Source organism: Lissotriton helveticus, chromosome 2_1 (genome assembly GCF_964261635.1).
Source record: "Lissotriton helveticus chromosome 2_1, aLisHel1.1, whole genome shotgun sequence".
NCBI lineage: Eukaryota > Metazoa > Chordata > Amphibia > Caudata > Salamandridae > Lissotriton > Lissotriton helveticus.
Window position 1 is genome coordinate 567,695,127 of NC_136059.1, and position 15,274 is coordinate 567,710,400.

At 50.3% G+C, this 15,274-nt stretch overlaps 1 long non-coding RNA gene across 1 annotated transcript in view; it reads left to right on the forward strand.

The window, feature by feature from the left end:
• Window positions 1-15,274, forward strand: part of LOC144818139 (uncharacterized) — a 40,061-nt gene that overhangs the window by 15,306 nt on the left and 9,481 nt on the right. The window contains exons 2-3 of the long non-coding RNA XR_013607051.1: window positions 11,722-11,787; window positions 11,933-11,972. This is a non-coding gene — a long non-coding RNA (uncharacterized LOC144818139). The remainder of the gene's footprint in view (window positions 1-11,721; window positions 11,788-11,932; window positions 11,973-15,274) is intronic.

Sequence of the window (15,274 nt, forward strand, 5' to 3'; positions counted from 1 at the left end):
CGGAAATACCTGGAGAGACCGTCTGCATTGGCATGGTCCACTCCAGGCCGATGTTCCACCCGGAAGTCCATTCCCTGTAGGGAGATAGACCACCTCAACAGCTTGGGATTTTCCCCCTTCATTTGCATCAGCCAACGAAGGGGTCGGTGGTCAGTCTGAACCAGGAAGTGCGAGCCAAAGGGGTATGGCCGCAGCTTCTTCAGAGCCCACACCACCGCAAAAGCTTCCCGCTCAATTGCACTCCACTTCTGTTCCCGGGGAAGCAGTCTCCTGGATAAGAAGACTACAGGCTGATCCAGGCCCTCTTCATTTAGTTGCGATAACACTGCCCCAATGCCATGTTCTGATGCATCTGTTTGGACAATGAACTCCTTGGAGAAGTCTGGGGCCCTCGGGACCGGTGCTACACACATTGCCTGCTTCAACTTTTCAAAGGCTTGCTGACAAGCCTTTGTCCAAACTACCCGTCGAGGTTGTTTCTTGGAGGTGAGCTCTGTGAGGGGCGCTACAATAGTGCCATACCCCTTCACAAAGCGACGGTAGTAACCTGTGAGGCCCAGGAAAGCTTGGACCTCAGTCTGTGTCTTGGGGGGTTCCCAGGCCATGATTGCCTCAATCTTCGCCTGCAGGGGCTGCACTGACCCCCTACCCACCAAGTGTCCAAGGTACACAACCGACCCCTGCCCAATCTGGCATTTGCTGGCCTTGATTGTCAATCCAGCCTTTTTCAGGGCCTGGAGAACTGCTTGCAAATGTTGCAAATGGTCCTCCCAACTGCTACTGAAGACAGCAATGTCATCCAGGTAGGCAGCAGAGAAACTCTCCATTCCAGAGAGGACCTGGTTCACCAGCCGCTGAAATGTGGCAGGGGCGTTCTTGAGCCCAAAGGGCATCACACAAAACTGGAAGTGTCCCTCAGGCGTGGAGAAGGCTGACCTTTCCTTTGCTCCATCTGTCAAGGAGATCTGCCAGTACCCTGAAGTGAGGTCAAAGGTACTTAGGTATTGGGCAGCTCCTAGCCGGTCAATTAACTCATCCACCCTAGGGATCGGATGAGCATCAGTCTTTGTAACTGAGTTCAGTCCTCGGTAATCACACAGAACCTCAGTTCTGGTGTGGTGCCTGGTGGGGCGGCTTTTGGCACTAGCACCACCGGACTGGACCAAGGGCTGTTGGAAGGTTCTATCACTCCTAGCTCTAGCATCTTGGCAACCTCTCCATGGATGCTAGCCTTCACCTTGTCTGACAGCCTGTAGGTCTTTGACTTCACTGGGGGGCTGTCTCCTGTGTCCACATCATGGGTACACAGGTGGGTTCTTCCCGGGACAAGGGAGAACAGAGAAGAGTACTGCTCCAATACCTGGCGGCAATCCTCTCGTTGCTCAGGAGTTAGGGATGGGGAGAGAATCACTCCATCCACCGACCCATCCTTCTCTTGGCATGAAAAGAGATCCGGGAGAGGCTCGCTTTCTGCTTCCTCGGCACCATCGGTCACCAACATCAGGATGACCTCTGGCCTCTCATGGTGGGGTTTGAGGCGATTGGCATGCAGCACCCGTAGGGGCTGTCGCGGGGTCTTAAGATCCACCAAGTAAGTGGCCTTACCCTTCTTTTCCAACACCTCAAATGGGCCTGTCCAACGATCTTGAAGGGCACTTAGCTCTCCAGGTTCCATCACCCATACTTTTTGGCCAGGCTCCAACTCCACCGGGTGAGCATTTTGGTCATACCATTCCTTCATTACTGCCTGGCTGGCCTCCAAGTTGTCAGAAGCCTGCTTCCACAACTTGGCCATCTGGCTTCTGCAGGCCAGCATGTAGCTCACCACAGCCTGAGGAGGTTTTCTGGGAGACTTTTCCCATCCATCCTTCACCAGGCTGAGAGGCCCACGCACAGGGTGCCCATACAACAATTCAAAAGGGCTGAAGCCCACTCCCTTCTGCGGCACCTCTCTGTAAGAGAACAGCAAGCAAGGCAGGAGGACGTCCCATTTCCTCCGTAAGCTCTCCGGCAGACTTCTTATCATGCCCTTCAGGGTCTTATTAAACCTCTCAACCAGTCCATTTGACTGGGGGTGATAAGGAGTGGTGAACCGGTAGGTCACTCCACACTCCTTCCACATTGTCCGCATGTAAGCTGACAGGAAGTTGGTCCCCCTGTCGGACACAACTTCCTTGGGGAATCCTACACGAGTAAAGATTCCCATCAGGGCCCTAGCCACCACAGGTGCAGTAACAGTCCTCAGAGGGATGGCCTCTGGGTACCGGGTGGCATGATCCACCAGAACCAGGATAAACCTGTGACCAGCTGTTGTTGGTGGATCCAATGGCCCTACAATGTCGATGCCCACCCTTTCAAAGGGGGTGCTAACGACTGGAAGTGGTTCCAGGGGAGCCTTTAGCTTCACCCCTGTTTTCCCACTGGCCTGGCAGGATACACATGTCCGACAGTATGTGTTGGACGCCACTTTCATCTGAGGCCAGTAAAAGTGGAGGACAAGCCGTGCAAAGGTCTTGTCCTGGCCTAAGTGTCCTGCCAGTGGTATTGCATGAGCCAATTCCAGCAGAAAGGCTCGGTATTGCTGCGGGACCACCAAGGCCCTTGATGAGCCAGGTAGGGGTACCTTGGGTTCACTGTAGAGGAGTCCATCCTCCCAGTAAATATGGTGGTGTCCCGTAGCATCACCTGCTGCCTGGGCTTCAGCCTGACACCTCAGTCCCTCAAGGGTAGGGCACTCCCTCTGCCCCTTACAGAATTCCTCTCTGGTAGGTCCTCCCTCCACACCCCACTCAGCAGGGATGGGTAAATCCTCCAGAGAGTCTACTTCCCCCTCCATGGACTCCTGGCCTACCACCGCAGGTGGCCGATCTGTCTCATGGGGTGTGGAAGCCGGAGCAGGCTCTCCCTGTCTCCGGGTCTGTCCCTTTTTAGCAGCGGGTTGGGCCATTGTTCCAGGCTCCAACCCAGGCGAACTCCCTCTCCGGGCAGTCGCAGACCGTGTGCTTACACAGGCCCAGTCAGGTGTACCCAGCATCGCAGAATGCGTCCGGTATTCCACCTCTCTCCAAGTGTTGTGCTCCATGTCATTCCCCAACAGACAATCAACTGGCACGGCAGGGCTTACGGCAACTCGAAGTGAACCTGCAACCCCTTCCCACTCAAAGGGAACCTCAGCCACTAGATAGTGGCCCATTCTGCCGTCAGCCATCGCGGCGGGGTGGAGTACATTAGGAACAACCTGCTCTGGAGACACCAGTTGACTTCTCACCATAGTCATACTGGCTCCTGTATCTCTCAGAGCCTCCCCTCTTTGGCCATTGATGGTAACCCATTGCCCATACTTTGTAGTATTTGGGGGCACCTGGATCTTTGGAACCATCTCCCGCTCTCCCAGGGACACTAAGGTGACACCCGCCCACTCACCCCCTTATCTAAGGGCAACTCCTCCCCGAGCGCTACACTAGCTACTCCCGGTGACTTTCCTCCGGTGGGAGGGGGTGGTCTCTTTGGGCATCTGACATCTCCCTTATAATGTCCAACACCACCACATTCAAAACAGTGGAGAACCCTTGGCTGCTGGCTTTGGCCAGGATTAGGGTTTCTGGGCGGGTTTGCCCTAGGGGTGAAACCTGCTCCCTTACCTTTGAAATTATTTTGGGGACCTTTGGAGAACTCCTTCTTTTTATCTCCCCCCTCCTTCCTCTGGGGGGCGCCCTGTCCGGCTTTTTGAGAATCCCCTCCAGTTCCCTTTGAGGACACCCGGGTACTTGCCCAAGTGTCCGCCTCCTCTGCAAGCTTCCGGGGATTGGTCAGCTTGCTGTCCACCAGGTGTTGGCGCAACTCGGGAAAACATTTCTCGAGGAGGTGTTCTTTCAAAAATAGATTGTACAGCCCCTCATAATCTTTCACCTCGCTGCCCTTGACCCAACCCTCCAAAGCTTTCTTGGCGTAGTCTAAAAAGTCTACCCAATTCTGGGTACTCAGTTTGTGACTTCCCCTGAATTTCTGTCTGTATCTTTCAGGGGTAAGTCCAAACTTCTTCACCAGTGCCACCTTCATTGTAGGGTAGTGGGTTTGCTCATCCTGCTCCAGAGCCAACTTGGTGTCCCTGCCAGCAGGGGGCATGTATTTATACAGCCCACCTCCCCAGTGAGTTTCTAAGATCCCGTGAGCCCTTAGAGAAACTTCGTAGGCGGCCAGCCATTTGGCAGTGTCATCGCCTGGGGTGTAACTAGCGAGGACATCTTTGGGTAAATAGGGTCTGGGTTCCCTGGTGTTCACCTTAGTTTCGCTGCCACCATTATCTGGATTGGGAGGCCTTTGTATTAAGGCTTGTAGGTCCATCTCTTTGATGGTTCGCTCATGGGCTAACCTCCTTTCCTCCCTTTCCATATCCATCCTTGCTAATTCCAACTTCATTCTCCTCTCCTCCCTCCTATCTTCTAGCTCGGCGTCAGTTAAACCCCTGTCTGAGACGCTGCTGCCCTCCCTCGAAGGTGTCCTGGGACCTGTCAGCAGATTCCCCCTTCCAGCTTGGTTCAACATTGCAGTCTCAAGGACAGTGTCCCCGTCACTCTCTTCGGTATCTGGTTCTTCCCTTAAATGAGCTTCCACCCATGCCCTTATGCTTGTCAGCAACTCGCCTTTCTTGGCACCTTTGTTAAAGAATACCCCTTGTTGCTGACACCATTCTCTGAGTTGGGCCACAGTATTGGATTCTAGCTCTTTAAAATTCAACTCCATCTTTCACTTATAAAATAAAATTAACACACAGGAGAAAACCAAGAAGTGACCTGAGGTTAACCTCCACCCACCACCAGAAATAAATTTGGAAAAACAAAATTCAAATTAGGAGGGCCGCAAGGAGAAAACTCTTGGTGTAGGTCAGTGTATTGCGTTGAATTACTAATGAGTAGCTGCAACCAAGTCAGTATCCCACCGCTAGGCACCAAATGTTAGAACCTGGGATGTCAGGTTACCTAGGGTAGCCCGGCCTAGGGGTATGGCATGCAATTCTAGAGGCACAGTGTGAAGGTTGCAGACCACCCAGCAGTAAATCCACACAATATCACTTAAAAAGGACACTACACCAATTTGTTGTAAAAATATGTACTGGTTTATAAAAATAATATCTTTGCACTTTTACTTTCAGAGTTCACTACAAAATTACACTTCAGTTTGTTTGGGATATAGCAAGAATACTTTTAAGTTCTAAATCATATTAACAACCAGCATTTATAGTATAGACAGAGCGCTTAACCAAAACTGGCAGGTAACTCTTACACTTTTATAGCTCAGTTAGGCATTTACTGTACTCTGCTTACTTTATATCATCTCTCATTACAGCATTACTTTAAAGTTTGGCAAGATCAGCACTTAAATTAGATCAGGGTAACACTTTCCTTTACATGAATAACATTACAGTTCTCCTTCTTATCTTGTTAAAAATAAATTGGTTAAGAACCACTTAAGTCAGCTTCCAATAGAACCCAGTCAGGGATTCCTCATGGACGCTGTATTCCCAGAGACAGAGTCTCAATCTATATCACCGGTTAATCTTGTGGAAGTCACTCCCCCACGTAACTACCTCCTTACTTGTTAGTGTTGTTGATGGAATAGTCCTGCGCCAGAGGTAAAGGAATAACAAACGCGAGGGGCTGAGGAACCAAGGCTGAAGAGGCTCTCTCGCCTCAGAAGACTCCTCAGTGCTCCCCAGCTCGGGCCGACTCCTCCGCGCTGCACTTACGCAGGAGACAACAAAGGCAGACACCACAATGCCCTCAGACCCCTACCGGGCCTTGTATCTCTCCCTCCCTGCCCGGGCCGGCTCCTCAGCGCGGCGCTCGAGCAGGAGGAAACGAGCCGATCACTCGGCCAGCTGAAGAAGCCTCCGGCGCCTCTCCTCAGCGCTGGTCTTCGAAGACACTCCTCCGGCGGGCATGCGCGGTAGCGCTCGTGCCGATGCCGCCTCCCACTGCTCCCGCTCCAAGGAAGGACGCTACACTCTTGGGCCTGCTCACCTCTTTGCCCCTCCTTCCGGGGACATCAGCATCAGACGGGGCATGCGCAATGGCGCCTTCACTTTCCTCTCAGCTAGGTCGCTACAGGCAACGCGACTAAAGCGCGGTAGGCGCCCCCGGGGTCCCGCTCACGAAGGGAAGCCTCACAAGGCTTCTCAGGCTCAGTGGATCCCGCGAGGGTGCTGGCACAATGCGCAATCAGTGTCCCAGAGGTCCTGCTCCCAGTTGAAGGCAGTGAACAAGTTCCTCACCCCACACTTTCTACTTAACAGGCGGGGAGGCTTGCCACACGTCACAGGACCAGTCCGTGGTAAGGAAATCTTGAAATTGTCCAGTGGAAGTACTTCCTTTCCACACTATAGCGAGGAGGGGGGATAAAAACGGGGAGGCTCCTTCAGAATAAATCCACAGAGCTCTTCCTCAGCACTAATCCCCTATCCCTCCTTACTGGACAGACTAGGGGCACAGGGGAACTCTTAATTCAGCTCCCAGGGCAGGGTTCTTCTCAGCTTCCAAGACTACTAGAATTAACCCCTTCACCTATCTGCCCAGGATCAGCAGGATGAGCTAACTTGGCTAGGACAACAGGAAATGGGGGGGTGGAAAAGCCTAGACAGAGGGCTACTCTTGTAGAGGAAACCACCCTTCAGGATCCTACCCCTGCCAGACCTCAACCTTCACTCTAGCTGCTCCTCACTGACAGACAAAATGGCTGTCCAGCATTCCGCCTTATATAGGCTGCCCCCTCAGTGGTCCAGAATGGACCAGAAGGTTCTGGAACACCCTATACTAGTCTATGGACAAGTTCTAGGCTTGGCAGTTAGGGCAGTTGGTAGCCACCATTTTGTGGTTCCAACTTTTCCTGTCAAAACAGGCCTCTGGGCCTGAGGTGAAAGACTATGAGAGGAAAAAGAACACCTATCCCCTTGGCCAACACCTATAAAAACTAGTAGACACAAAAATTATTAAGGGTATGAGGGGCAAAAAGGGGACAAAATAAATAATAATTGGAGGGACTACGAAAAAAAACCAGACAGGTCTAACTATCCCTCTGCCACTTTTTTCATTCAAAAGGAGCGCAAACCTCAGAGACGAACTGGTTCACACGAGACCAAGGCATACCATTGAAGAAACCTCAGCAACACTGTGGCGTCTTCCTCCGGTCCAAGGACATCACCCATGTGGCAATTGCTCAGTGTGTCCACAAACCAAGAAAACACTTTCAGTTGACATTGGCACAACACGCCCCTGGTTGCTAAAAAAGACATACTAATTGCAACAGCGAAAAAGTAATTTATCAGATCACCTGTCCATGTGCTCTTCGCTATATAGGCATGACAACGAGGAAGATCAAGTTGAGAATACAGGAGCACAAAAGCACCATCAGGCGCAACAAACAAGCGACCCGTCTAACATCTCACTTTGTAAACAAAAAACATTCTGCAGACGAACTAGAATGGCTAGTTTTAGAACAGCCCTTTATACCTCCACATGTGAGTGACATCACCCAATTTTTGTTTAGAAAAGAACAAAAATGGATTTTTAAACTTAAATGTGACATAGAGGGACTGAACGACGATATACCATGGCTACAGATATAAAGCCCGATCTCAGTCTATCGCAAAATAACTGTCGAAACTCAGTCACATGACATGAGTGTATAACTCAGTCACATGATGTTTCCTCCCTATATAGGAGATTTTCTCCTTCCATCTTAGTCTACATATAGTGAGATATGGGTTTATTTTTACATCAGTCATACACTTGTTATAAACAACGTTTTCGAACTTGAGATTTTTCTCCGTCAAGCTACATGTGTTTCTGAAAGATTAGCAGTTTAATAACATTTCGACTGCTCCATGTACCTCGATGTCAGACACTGATCTTGAAAAACAATATGAGGGTATCCAGTTACACCACCAGGTCATTTCACCATTTTTTCATGTCCTAGATTTACATACAAAGGCGACCCGTGACACCCTCGATAGGGTATCCGTTCAACGCAAATAAAATTTTCACATTGCCGCGTCTAATTGCCTATTTTCAAACTTATCTGGACACGGATTCACTTCTATCCTAGTACCCAATCATGATATTTAAGATTGAATCCACATAATACGAGGGATGTCAAAAACGGTGAAAGGTGCATATATAAAGCGCCCCCGATCTCTATGAAAAGCGTATATTTCCCATAGCGACAAACCAGGGAAACACAACAGTAATCTGTGTTTTATTTCGTTTACATCATTAGACACACCAGCCTCAGGCTGAGACACGCAGCGTTTTTCCGGCACAAACTGTGACCAATGAGAATCCATTCACATCCCTAGACACACCGGCCACAGGCAGAGAAACGCCGTGCATTTCCGGCACATGGTGTGACCAATGAGAATCCATTCACGGGACACACCTTCACCTCTCCATGCTGGTCCGCACTTCGTACAAAGGAAACACTTATGGCGCTTTCCGATGAAAGCATTCACCAATAGCGTGCACGTCAGCGTAACCTCAGGTCCAGGCCTCATTGGCCATACATCGATGGGCTGAGTCAATCAGAACGCTGATTGTTTATGTGACGTATTTGTCTCCGATATTGTGCAAAGCAAACGCCGAGCCAATCGGCGGCTTGCTATCCTAAACAGGCCAGCTTTCGCTCTGGTCCGCCGTGCAGCCTTATGTTTGCCAGCGCAGAACAGCCTCGCTACCTCCCCCTCGGCTCAGATGCCAGACCGAGGCAACGACGGAGAGGTAAGCGGGGGCTGTGTCCAGCTGGGGTTCAGGGCTCATTACATGTCCTTGTAAAAGCCACTATGTTCGATCTTTCTGTGGCTTTGGCTGGGAGCTCATGCTCTATTTGGCGTACTCGCTCTTTTTTACTCTCTTAACTACAATTGGGGGAAGGTGACATCATCGCTCTGCACATCATTAAGCCTCTTCCACAAATGTGTTGCATCACATCTATTAAATATGGGAGAGCTAGCTCGCGACCGAGATGGCCGCGTTTTAGCTCGGCTCCGTTCTACCGCCTGTTTTCTTCGTTTATCCTGTATTACTCCTGCCCCGGGAAGCCCTCCTTGCTGTGTTTTGGTATTGAAGTCACTTTGTGGACACTTACCCGTTGCTCCGGTGATCCTGGGTGCTGTCGATCCTGTGCAGCGATCCCGCTCGGAGCCTCCGGGGCGGACTGGCCTGGACCTCCTTGCGACGCCGGGACGTGACGGAACACGATGGTCGGCCCTTGCTGGCGCTGTGGATCTGGATGCGGAGGCTGATGTGCGAATAGTCCGGCTGTGCCTGTTGGCGGACCCGACTGGCCTGGGCCCTGGGGTGCGGACGCTGCCCCTCGCGGGAGAGCCTACTCATTTCTCCGGCCTGGTCCCCCCCTTTGTTCCCCGGCCCGGCCATTTTGAATTTCCGCCCGGGCTCGGAGAACGGGGCCGGCGGCACGAGGGGGCCGACGAAAATCCTTCTTCTGTTGGGTCTCCTTCCTGCCTTGGGGCGCCCTGCCGCAGTTCGGCTGACTTCCTTTTGCTTTGGTGTTGCCCCGCCGGGGCCCCCGACGACCGAGGACTTGCTGGGCTCCTAAGATGGCGGCCGACCCTGGGAGTCTCTGCCGGGCCTGGGCGAGCACTGGGGGCCCGCCACATGGCCCGGATGTCGGATCTTGTAAAGAGTTTCCTGCACTTCAAGTTGTCCTGGATGCTCTGAACTCCTGGCGGACTACCGTGGCTGCACCTGTCTCCGTTGTGGAGGCGAACCCTCATTTTGAACTGGACGGGCCCCCGTCATCGGATTTGGCCTCCTCGTTGCAGGTTACGGCTGGTGTGCTCCTGGACTCTGTGCCCCCGGCGGAGACCGCATCCTTGGGTCGGAGAGTTTCCGACGCCCCTCGTCGTCCTCCTTTGTTGCCTCGGCCACTGGTCTGCGGTCCGCTTGCATCCTGGCCTGACCTCGATGATCCTTCCTGTTTCTCATCGCGTCGGCTCCTTGGCCGAGACGCATGTGCCGACCCGGCTGGGCTTGCCTCGTTGGAACTGTCCTTGGAACTGTGCCTGCGATGCGAACGTTGTACCATGACTTTCCTGGATCTTCAGTATTTTCTTTCACGTTTCTTCTCAGGACTGCCGCGGGATTTTCTCCTCTGCCCTGTGTCCCTCGCCGTTTGGTCTTTGTTTGTTCGGATGGTTATAACTTTGGACAAAAGTGGACAGGGCTGAAATGACTTTCTATGTGCGGTAGTCTCGTTTTTTGATCTGTGACTGACATGTGCTGTTGGGCTGTTGTATAACTTCATGGGACTCCTGAAACTTATCCTAATATCGTTAACTTCCCGTGGGCTCTACCTCTCCCTTATTACGGGTGGCGGGATGGATGCAGATAATACTGTTTTTTCGCCCTCTCCCGTGTGTGCTGATCTTTCCCTCCCCTACCCCTTCCCTTTTGTCTTTGTTTCTACCCTGTTCCTCTTCTTCTATATTTCGGGTTCTATTTAGGGCGACAGGCACGCTGCTGGGGGGTAGGCCGTAGCCTTCTGCAGGGGTGCAGGGTGGGCTTGTGGGGTGGGTGGGGGGGTCTGTTGTTGTTTTTGGAGGGGTCTTTTTCCTCCCCTTTTTCTCCCTTTTTGGTTCTATGGCCCTTGTGTATCCCCTTATTCGGGGCTCTGTCTCGTTGTTTGTCCCCCAGGTGTCTTTCTGGTGTACTTTTCCGGTATTACGATGATTGTGATTTGCTATGTGTGTCTTCTTATTTTTGTTGTCTATTTTGTACCGGATTTTTGTTTTTCCTGGTTTGTCGCCTGGGGGCGAGTGTTTGGGTGAGAGTCCCTTCCTTTTCTTTTTTCCCCTTTCCCTTCCCCCTCCCCCTTTTGTGGGGTTTTCTTCTCTATTGGGGGTGCGTTTCGTATTGTTTTTGTATTTGGGTTCTTTTCTGTGCTGATTGGTGGGACGGGTGGTGGCTGCGGTGGGCGGGCATTGGACAGTGTGCGCAGTGGCCTTTCCTCATGTCCGTTGTTTTGACCGGTGCTTCTTGGTATACCTATTTCGTATTTGTTTCTCCTGTGTTTTTTGAGATCGCTATATTGCTGCCCGCCGCGACCCCGCCCCTCTGATTTGTTTCGCGGCCCGCCATGCTCCTGACCTCCCTAACCCGTCCTTTTTAAAAAAGAAAACTACCTTTCTATTTGTTTGCTCCTGAGACTGCTCTACGATGCTTGTTATTTCCCCTGTTTCGTAGCCTTTGTATACTGTGACACTTTATAGATTGCTCCTGATACTTTTGCTATGTGGTGGCCAGCCCGGTGGGTTGTAGGCCCGTATTTGTGAGCTCTCTCTGTACAATAAAGGTTTTCAAAAAAAAAAAAAAATATGGGAGAGCGACATCATCGCTTTGCATATCATCAAGCCTCTTCCATAAATGAGATGCATCATATCTATTAAAAATGTGCTTTTCAACCACAACTTCTTGCAATGATTGTATGATTTTGTGGTTGAACAATGTTTTTTTACTTCCAATACAAAACATGTAAGAATCTGTTAGTCAAAACCGAGTCTGCCAGTCATTTAGCGAGAGCCTCTGCATGTCTGCCTGAGTCTATTTTTCCAAATTTCGAATATTTTCAATGTCATTTGAACCATTACAATATAAATAATGGTATCACCATAACCAACGTTACATGGACTTTTCTATGTTTCCATTATTTTAGTGCGTGGCCTCATTTGCCCTGAGCGAACGCCAGGTGAGGTGAGGCTGTTCCTCCCTACATTGCTGGGTGAGTGAAAAAAAGAAAAAAGAAAGAAAGAAGTACAAGAGAAAAATGATTGAGACACTTCTTACAAAGACACTGTAGATATGGTGTTCTTTGGACATTTGGCTTGTTTTGTGCATGTTCTATGCTCTTTTTCCTTGTCTTACAGGAGAGGTTCGAAGTCAAGATATAAGACTACTTCACAATTGGTAGGTCTTTATAATCTTCACTGTTTATCACGATATGTGGTAAGTGTTGCAGTAGTGTATATCATAGGTCCGGATGAAAGCCCGGAGGGGCTGAAACATGTTGACCAGTTTACATCTATGGTGAATAGTAATTTTTTACACACTATTCTCACTCTGTTCTTTTAAACATGCCGTTTTGATGGTCGTATCTAATAAAGTTTTCTTTAGACATCAATACAGGTATTTTTAAACCACGACTATATACATTTGTGTTTACACCATTTTCACAATTTTCTTTGCACTGCAACTTGCCCTTCAGCTTTACAACACTCTTCATCTTTTGGTTGACGGTCCGATCAAATGACCTCATACTAGCTATTCTCAAGGAATCTCCTGAGGAGGTGTCTGGTTTTTTCTCTTTTTCAACTCAAATGATGAAGTACCGCCAATGTGTGGGCTGATGGGTATTTTCACTTTCTGTTTAATTCTATTCTCACCCTTCTTCTCCTAGACAAGTTTTCAAGATAACCAGTTGGTATAGGTACTCGTGGATACCACAAACGGGTACCGGAGACAGTGGTATTCATAATAGACCCTTGATATCTTTTGGGTGTTAAAAGATTGTTCAGTTGGGGGACAAGATACAAGCTGGTCTATAAATACAGATTCCCCTTGGACCCTGTTTAAAGTTTGTTGTTTGGTAGTACATAGGTCACCATTCGCATTTTGCAATGCCGGCACCGAGATTGGTGACTGCTCCATGTGACACAAATGGTGTAGCATGCTGCTTGATTTATCACCCCACTGATATCCTCTGGATTGGCTGCTTGTCATAACTGTTGGACCTTGTCCGTGAGCAACTGGTCCAGATGCTGTTGGGCGAGAAGAACACAGCATTTAGCCGGGGTCTCCCCCACCCTCTCATATCAGCCTCGAGAACCAGCTGGTGGGTCTTCAGATCTACTACTTGTGTAATGCGGTGACGTTTCTCTTCAGCACAGTAACTAATGTTGACACCCCGCAAAGTGGGCTTCATGGCTTCCCACAGTGTTGTGGACGAAGGGGCAGTATCAACATTGGATACAAAGTATTCCGTGACTACCCAATGAAGGGCTATTTGGTAGGCTGGATCGCTCAGAAGCCAAGGCGACATTTGCCATCGAAAGGGAGACACTCGGATCCTATATGTAGTCTCAGTGTCACTGGGGAGTGGTCCCACTGTGCCCGGGGCAGGATGGAGACCGCAATGACCCTATGAATTTGAAAGAGTGGTAGAAATAGGTAGCCCAGTCTGGAGAGGAACCCATGAGCTGGTGGAAAAAAGGTAAAAACCTGGTTCTGCTGGATGATAGTCTCTCCATGCATCTGACCACCCCAGGGAGAATGCCAGGCAGTGTAATTTAGACTCTCCTATATGGTGTCCCAAGACTACCTCCCCCCACCCATCAATAGGTGCCATGGTATCGTTCCTGTCACCCCCCCATCACCGATAAGCCGTCTGGGAATTCCCCCAGAGGATCAATACCCTGTCCATGAAGATGTGCCCCAGGGGCAGGGCGTAAAAACTTCCTAGAGTCAGCAGTTCCCCATGCAGTGTACCCACCACAATGGTGTACCTCCCACCTGGGTCTCTCCATACCTTGGAGGGTTTATAGGGGACTCTACAGTTGATCAGAATTGCTGTCCCCTGTGACCCGCAAATAAACCCTGAATGGAAGACCTGGTCAAACCCATAGCGTGCTAGGCATGGTTTCTTAGCACCCATCATGCGAGTCTCTTACATTAGTAGTATAGCTACCTCTAACCTTTTTGCTTGCTTTAAGATCATCCCAGCTTAGTTTTGTTGAGGACCCCTCGGATGTTCCATGTCATGTTGTTAATCCCACCAGGTGTGTCACTGGATGCGTTTATAGCCATCTATATCCAGGTGGTTGCCATATATGCATTAGGTGTGCGAGGATTGTGGTACCTCCGTGTCTGAACAGCAATGAACATTTGAAAACTGGATACAACGCCCCCGCCCCAATACCTCAGCAGACATGAAGTATCTGTTGTGGCGGGGATAGCCCCCAAAATCCAATGGGAGTCTGGAAGGGCCCCCCGCCAATGGTTCCCCAACCTCACAATACCTTCAACCATGGTTCTTTAGGGCGTGCAGGTCAAACTCGTTGGGGTCCACCAAGCCTAGTGTCTGTGCTAGAGCGGACCAGGCAGATAACATCCGTTGGTAGCCAGAACAGGATCCAGTGGCCGCTCCTGAGGCATCTCTGCCTTTTAATTATGAGTCTTCACCCTGTGTCTGGGAGCGCCAATTGGAACAAGAGCTATGTCATCATGTTGATGTGGATTTCTTTGGCCAGTTCCTTCTGTTGAGAGGAATCGGACTCCAGTGGAGGCAGTGTATGCGGCCTGGGGTGTACAGTCTCATCGGACAGGTGAAGATCACCTGTGGGGTGTCGAAAAATAGGGACTGTGTCTTATATATAACTCTAATCGGTGCAACATATTGAATGTTGAATTCCCAGAGTCTGTGCTTGGCCGCCGCAAATGATTAGCATTGTTGCTGAATGAGCTGGGTATAAATGGGAAAAATCATGATTCTCTGTGAGCTATAGATGGAAGAGGTGTGGCGCCGCGGCCAGGGCGACTGACGCTGGAACCTGGGGATCACGGTTCGATCCCCGGCACCGGCGGCAGATTAGCCCAGCACCATGTGACTCTGGGCAATAGCTTGCTTAATCTTCCTGACGGCCCCCAGCGCCTAGACACCCTTATGGGTGATTGTGCGCTTTACAAATGTGGATTATTATTATTATAGATGAGCTTGTCTCTGTCGCCCCAGGCAAATTGGAGGATAACATCTCTATCCATATAGTTCAACAATTTAGCGATGACGGGTCGGGCGGCTGCACCGGGGGAGTTTCCTCGTAAGAGCTCTATGGGCTCACTCTACTAAAAAACAAGGGGAGAGCAAGTCCTCAAGTAAGCGAGATCACAGCCACTGCATTGGGAACCCTACCCTTGTGACACCTTCACATCCCTCTGGGTATCCCACGAGGTGTCGGTTATTCCCCCTTGCGCAGCTTTCTGGTTTTCCTCCCAATTACCTTGTTCTTTCGTCACTACTGTCAGTTTGTTGACTTTTTGTTGGAGCGACATGACTGTGTCCTTCACAGACGACACCCTGGTTCCAGCCTCTGTGATGCGGTCCACCGCCTTTTTAAGATCTTGTCTGAAGAATGTGACCCCTAAACCAACTGTACCGATTTTGGCGTCCAGCATCTCACGGAATTGTGTGATTGCGGCAAGCAGAGTGGCATTGT